Source organism: Chinchilla lanigera, unplaced genomic scaffold (assembly GCF_000276665.1).
Source record: "Chinchilla lanigera isolate Chin_1 unplaced genomic scaffold, ChiLan1.0 scaffold00020, whole genome shotgun sequence".
NCBI lineage: Eukaryota > Metazoa > Chordata > Mammalia > Rodentia > Chinchillidae > Chinchilla > Chinchilla lanigera.
In genome coordinates, this window is record NW_004955421.1 from 14,123,382 (window position 1) to 14,130,544 (window position 7,163).

Here is a 7,163-nt window from a genome sequence, read left to right on the forward strand (position 1 = left end):
GAACTCACGACCTTGCGCTTGCCAGGCAGGCACTTTGCCGCTGAGCTAAATCCCCAGCCCCTAATTTTAACATCTAAATTAAGTCATTATCATGACTCTCCTCAAAACTTTGTTCTTCTTGCATCCAAAGTAAATGCTAATGGCTTTATACAGAGTCACAAGATCATACATGGTTCCTCTCTGATTTTGTGTCTTCTTTCCTTCATTGTTCTTAGAACATAAATCTGTTTTCTTCTGTATAATATTTGGTTCAGATAATTCCGCTCTAGAACTCTCTGCTCTAAAATATCTGTACTCTGCACTTTCCACCTACTCCAAGCCTTTGCTCAGTGCTTCCTTTTCTGCAGTTAAAACTGTGCTTCTCCTTCTCAGTCTTCCAATCCAATTATCTTGCTGTTTTGCTCTTCCATGGCACTTCTGTCAGTATCCTGCAGAATTCATTTATGTGTTATTTTTAGTCTCTTCCACCCCTTAGATGTAAGATCCATAAGGCCAGCCATTTATATCTACATTTTTAGTGATGAACTTCCAGCAACTGGAACACACTCACTGATAAAATGAATGCATCACAATGCCCATTAAGACTTCCAAGTTGTCTGTAGGAAACTGGTCAAATTATTAGGACACTGCACATCATAGTGCTTTGGGCCAGTGACTAGTAAATTTTGTAGACTGGAAATATTTGAATTCTTCCCCAGTAAACCTCCCATCTCTGCTCTTATTACTTAAAGGATACTTAATTTCTCAAATAATATATTTGAATCAATAACCCTGAATTAAAATCTGAGGCTGTCCTGGCAGAGCTTTCTGTATGCCTTCACTTCCATTGGCTGTGAACCCCTCCCCAAGGCCACACTCAGGGATGGTTCCACTTCAGCCCAGGGATGCTTCAGGATCGGGCAGGAGTAAGTAGGACTTATCTCTTTGACCTTACACTTGATCCCACTGCCTCTTCCAGTTGTTTTATATCCACATTATTTTTTCTGTTGAAGACTTTTAGTTAGAGACTAGCTGTTTTGTTAGAAAATTCTGTGGTCTTGGCCACGTTATTTATATGTTGTAAGCCTCAGTTTGAATGTCCAAGACATTCAGATTTTAGTTCAGATCCTTCTTATATGTAAGATGAGATGATAGTTCTGATCTTATGCAGAGCAATGACCTCATGGTGGGTTTTAATGGAAATGTTTCATAAATATTGCCCATAACTAGGTGGGCAATTCTTCTTTTCTCTTTTATTGGTTTCTGTTTAATCACACAATAGTGAAATCTTTATCTTTGAAGACAGGCAAAGGAAATTTGTTTCAGCTCTTCACCTGCTAATCTTTGTTTTCAATATCTTTGAAACAACCCTAATTCCTCCATTAGAAACCTTGTGTGCCCACCAGAGCAGCCAATGATCTGTTCAGCTCCCATGCAGCCAATCTTTCTTTTGTATCGAGGTTGAGTTCCTCACCCTAAAGTTTCAGTTTTTAACTCTAACTTATAACGCTTGAGGTTGTATGCATAGAAAAGTTAAACTATTTTTTATTACATGATAGATACTTAAGGAGTTAAAATAGATTGTTTTCCTTGATTGTTAATCATCCAGACTAACTCATCACAGTAATATTTGCTATTCAAATAATTTGAATTTCCCTCCCATCACAATCATTTCCTTGTGAAATTGTGTCTTATAAGGCAGGAGCGAAGACTGGTTAGGGACGCAGGGAGTTAGAAAAACTTGCTTTGAGTCTGAACTGTCACTTATTAGCTGTGCACCTAGAGTTAACTTCTTTAAATAGCTGTGGCTTCAAATATAAAATTTGTCATATCAATAAAATGTATTCCATCGTGGTTCCTGGGAATGAGGCAGTGTATTTATCATGCTTTAGCATGAGCTTCCAGAAATGTGAGCCAGTGGTTATTGACTTTTCCCTGCTAAACTCAGTCTGCATTTTGTAAAACTAGAGCAGGACTTTCCTGGCATCTTGGAAATTGCAGTTTCACCAGTGCAGCTTTATACAAAATTAGGGTTTTGGCAACTGTGTAAATCATTTGCCTCATTCTTATTCCTTTTAGAATGAACTTTATTAGTAAAAAAGTAACATGATCTTAACGAAGCATTACACACACACACAAAGTAGAAAAGCATGTAAAAATTGAATGAAATTTTGAAAGATAATTTTATAAATGCGCAAGCCTGCCACTTCAGGAAGCTAGGAGGATCACACGTTTGAGCTTAGCTTGGGTAACTTAGCAATTCAGCCAAGTCCTGCTTCAAAATTTGAAAAATAAAAAAAATTTAAGTCTGGGGGATGTAACTCAGTACAAGGACCCAAACCCCTGTCAGCACAAAAATGAAACAAGAAAAGGAAGCCCCTGACTAGGGAAAACATGTTAAGAAACTAGTTGAATGGGGAAATATAAGTTTATACATTCGTTAATTCTTTAAAATAAATATTTAGCCTCCCATAGATTCCAGCACTGTGCTAGGTATAAATGTCTTTGCTTATAACTCTCATTATGGCATTCTCAACAGTGTGAGTCCACAAAGAATTAAATTCAGGTTTCTGTAAATCTATTTGTCTTCATAAACCCAGAGAGCAGGATGAAATCAAGAGTGATTTTGTTTTAATTTGGATTATGCAACATAAATTATATATGTTCAAAATATTAATAAAATTAGAATATACTTTTAAAGTAAAGTAAATATATATAGATATACATACATACATATGCAGAAGGATGGTTGGCATAGTTGTACTGCTGATGTGTAAGGGTTTATTGAAAGGAACAGTTAATGCTTATTTATTTATTATTTATTTTTTGACCATTTTGCATGCTTATATCTGGTAATCTGAACAACTAATTAGAAGACAAAAATATGCAACATAACAACCACTGTTGAATTTTTATCATCTTATTTGGTGAAACTCTGTATAGTTTATAATTTTTTACTTTTTATTCTCTTCAATGGTTTGATTAATCTTGAATTCTTACATCTGGCAATCTGACCAACTTTGATGAAGATAAAAATATGTAACATAACAACCACTGTTAATCCTTATCCTTTTGTTCTGAAACCCTGTATCACTCTTATTGTTTTTGCTTTGTTTTGTTTTTGTCTGTGTTGGCATTTTGCTATTGTTTTTCACCCAGCTTCTGCTGGAGTCTCCTTGGAAATATGTGAGCTTTAAATTATGTAAGAACTGTAAAATGCAGCTTCTTCATAAGATGAGACTCTCTCAGTAAGGTTATCAATCCCATTATCACCTAAAAAGGTTTTAAAACACAGGATTTATGCAGCAGCAAAATACCAGACAAGGTAACAGTAAGATTTCAAAGGATGACATAGGATGAAGACTTCAAAGCAACTGGGAAGCCATGGGGGAGCAAGGAATTACCGAAACAAGACCATTATAGCTGCAAGAGTGATGCTGCACAAGCATCTGACAACAAGGAATAATAAACCCATAGAGAGATACTTTTGCTTGGACCAATCTAGAACAGCAAAAGTTTAGGGATTTAACTCCAGTGTCTGAATACTATGAGATACTACCAGAAAACTTGTTCCTGTTAATTTGGGTAATTTGATGGTGAACATGCATCAGGAAAGGAATACAGGCATAAACACATGCAGAAAGATATAGTTCAGATATAAAATTATCTATCTATGTGCTTATCTATCTATAGGATATAGGGAAAGAGAGAACCAAAACCTGTATATACATTTCAGTAAAAGAAAAATAATATGATGTTTTATCCACAGCTGGTGTTACCCTCCTTTTGGGGACCCCAAAGTTTCTTGCATATCACAGAAAACTCACTGTACTGCTGGTGCTTAGAGAAGAAATTGAAAATGCATGTGTAACAATCTCAACAACCAAGGTTACCCAATCAGCAGTTAACCATACTAATAAATGTTTGGAATCTAGTGGCCACCAATTTGAGCACTTCTTGTAATTGGAGAAGCCAAAGATAACTGCATTAATCTCATGACGTCTAAATAAATTTAATATTAAAATATTTATAGACATTTTTCTTTTCCTAAAGTGTGTATCTATTTTTAGTGGAATATATATATTTCATATAGGATGACAATTTCCACCAAGTAATTTCGATGAGGGCCTCGTTCAATTCCAAAGCAGTGGGAAGTTAAAGGATGGAAAGTCATTCCTAAAAAGGACTTTGTTTTTGAGAATTGAAATGTTGTACACTGTCTTGCCTTTTCTGCCCTAAGCATAACAGATATGTAGTGTATCATAATCATGTTTACCTCTGTGGTGTGCAGAGCCAAAGATCAACAGACACAATTCAGAAAGTAGAATCTTTTTTACTGAAACATAAATTACAAAGTTGGAAGACAGTGTTTTATTTACTTTTATTTTAACTTAATATTCAAATGAACAGAATGTAAAACAGCTAAGATCTGTGTGTTTATTTATTTTTAGATATGAAGGAACTGGCCAAAGATCCCTGGTGAATAAGAACCAGCAGTGTGCATAGCTGCAGACACCAAATTTCTTGCGTAGGTGTCCCACCAATAACACTAGGACAGCAATGGTACTTACCTTACAAAGTTACAAAATTATATTCATCCATGGATAGAGCTTAGAACAATGTCCAACATTCAATAAGCATTCAGCAAAGTAGAAAAATCTTTACAATAACAGGTGTGAATGTGGTCTGTGGAAGAGACAGTGGAAATGATCAGATAAAGGACAGCACTTGGTGCAGACATACTTCCTCTGTTTAAGACAGTGAAGCCAGGCCTGAGGAGCTACTTGATAAGTTCTGGTATTCTAGCAAGCATGTTCCTGCTGCTTTCACAAAACTTGTCAAATAGCCTAGAGGGAAATGCATCCAGTTCAGTGAGGGGCTTGCTCAGTGCTGCAGCCCTGGCCCCTTTTTCATAAATGGGAATTATTTCCCATGCTGTTTTTCCCTGCCTTGAGCTGCTTTCCATCTCTTCTGCTAATACAGACTAACATTCCTCTTTCAGATCACAACACTTCTTCTGAAACTACTCACCTGCTCAAGCCAGTTCCTCTTGCAGTGTCAAGAGAGAGTGTTTGATGATGTCTCTCTTTTGGGGATATTTGGCTCTAGACGGGGAAATTTTGAGCAGATCATGGTGGTGCACACCTGTAATCCCTGCTCTCTTGGAAGCAGACAGAAGGTTTACAAAATTCAAACCCAGCCTGGATAATATAGTAAATTAGAAAGACATTGCCTCAAAATTTAAAAAGGGCTGGGAATAAAGCTTAGGAAGACCCATAGAAGGCCCATGTCGAGTCCCCAGTATTATAAGTAGCAGGAAGAAGGGTATATTGGAAAGACCACCTGTTCACCAAGTGAATGAAACATTTACTCCACAGTAGCATCCACTTAGGTTCTGGATGTAGAAAGTATTTTAGAATCCCAAAGACTATTTCTTAGCTTCAGCAAGGGTTGTAGATAAATAGCAGCTACTGTGTTTCTCCTTACTTTTACTTATTTGCAAGTTTTTCATTTTCTGTTTTCTACTCCTAACTACCTAAGAGATGGTTATGGTGCCAAGTAGGAGATTATTTCTAGCAGAAGCTCTTTCCATCTGTTTATCTGACTCTCCGATCAGGGTTCAGAAATATTTTCAAATAGACATTTGAGAGGAAGCTTGTTAAATATTTTTGTTTGGTTTGGCTTTATTGGTTTTGTCTCTGCAACTATTTGTGTACCTCTGGCTTATGACCCTTTAGAAATTTCTCACAGTGACATTCAATTTTGGGTGTAGTGGTGTTTAAAATATATGGCTCATGATAGAGAGAGCAACATGTCTGTATGTCAGAACAGATGTGTTAGGTAGGTAAATTTTTTAAAGTTTTATTGACTATCATTTGAAAATTATGTTCTCATTATAATACAGTGTTACTGCTATAACTCAATCTTTCCCTTAAAATCTTAGTTTAAAAAATTATCTAAATGCTTCCACACAAACACAGAACTTAATTTAACTTATAGCTATTCAATTCTGAAAGGATACCTTTTTACTACAACATATACTACAACTTGAAAATAACAGTAAAATATGCCAAAGAATGATTTGGCAATATGTCAAAGAATGATTTTTCTTCTCTCTCATCTCTTTTAACTAGATATCCTGGTTTTCAAACATGAGATACAAGTCATCAATTTCACCGTGACTTAGCAATTTATTTACACAGTTTTACTGCTGTGGACATAGCAGAGCTGAGTTTCGAGTTTGCTGAAATATTGTTATCCACATAATTCATTTTCTGCTGCTTCTACAAGGTGTTTAGATTTGTGGGAGCTCCCATTTGAGGTTGAAATTGAATTGAAAACTCATATGAAAGCTGTACGGATGAGGCAAGTCTGACTATCAGAAAAATGTCCATTAAATTTACTTTCTAGTCTGGCATAAAAACCTGCTCCTAAAACCTTGAAAATACTTCCCATTATCATATCGATTGGAATCAACTAATATAACTCAAATCTAAGGTGAGTATAAGTTTATCCCTAGATATTTGTAATAAATTTCTAATATACCTTGTATGTTGTTTACTTTGAGTTTAATGTAAGTTATTAATCTTTACCATAATGATTTATTGGTTCTTTATAGGTAATCCTCACTTATTAAAGATGTTATTGATTGAGGTGAAATTAACAATTCTCTATTAATTTGTAATTCATCTTTCAGTGATAATCATAAAATAGAAGCAGCATCAGTCATAAATTAATTTAGAAGCAGATCTCATATAGAAGATAGAAATCAGACAATAACAGCTGTTTTCTCATGGGGTACTACACACTTTGACAATGAAAAAAATTTTGAATAGAAAAAGTTCTCTTCTTCCCTAATGCACTTGAGAAATTGGGAGAAATTTTGTAGAGTCTGGAGAAGGAGAAAAGAAAAACCTCTCACAATCTGTTGACAAGCAAAAGGTCACATTCTTTAGAAGATGTCTAGATTTTAAATAATATTCCATCACAAACACAATTATGAGGTTTTTTTTTTTCTTTTCAGAGACTACTAATAGATAAAGGATCTCAAAAAAGGAATTTTTAGCTATCCGTCGAAGTCCTTCATGTAGATTTCAATGGTAAACTCATAATGACAGTTTTTTACATGTTCAGAAAATGTTGAAGATGTGGAGGGCAGCTATGAAGGGCTGCCTCATCCCAGT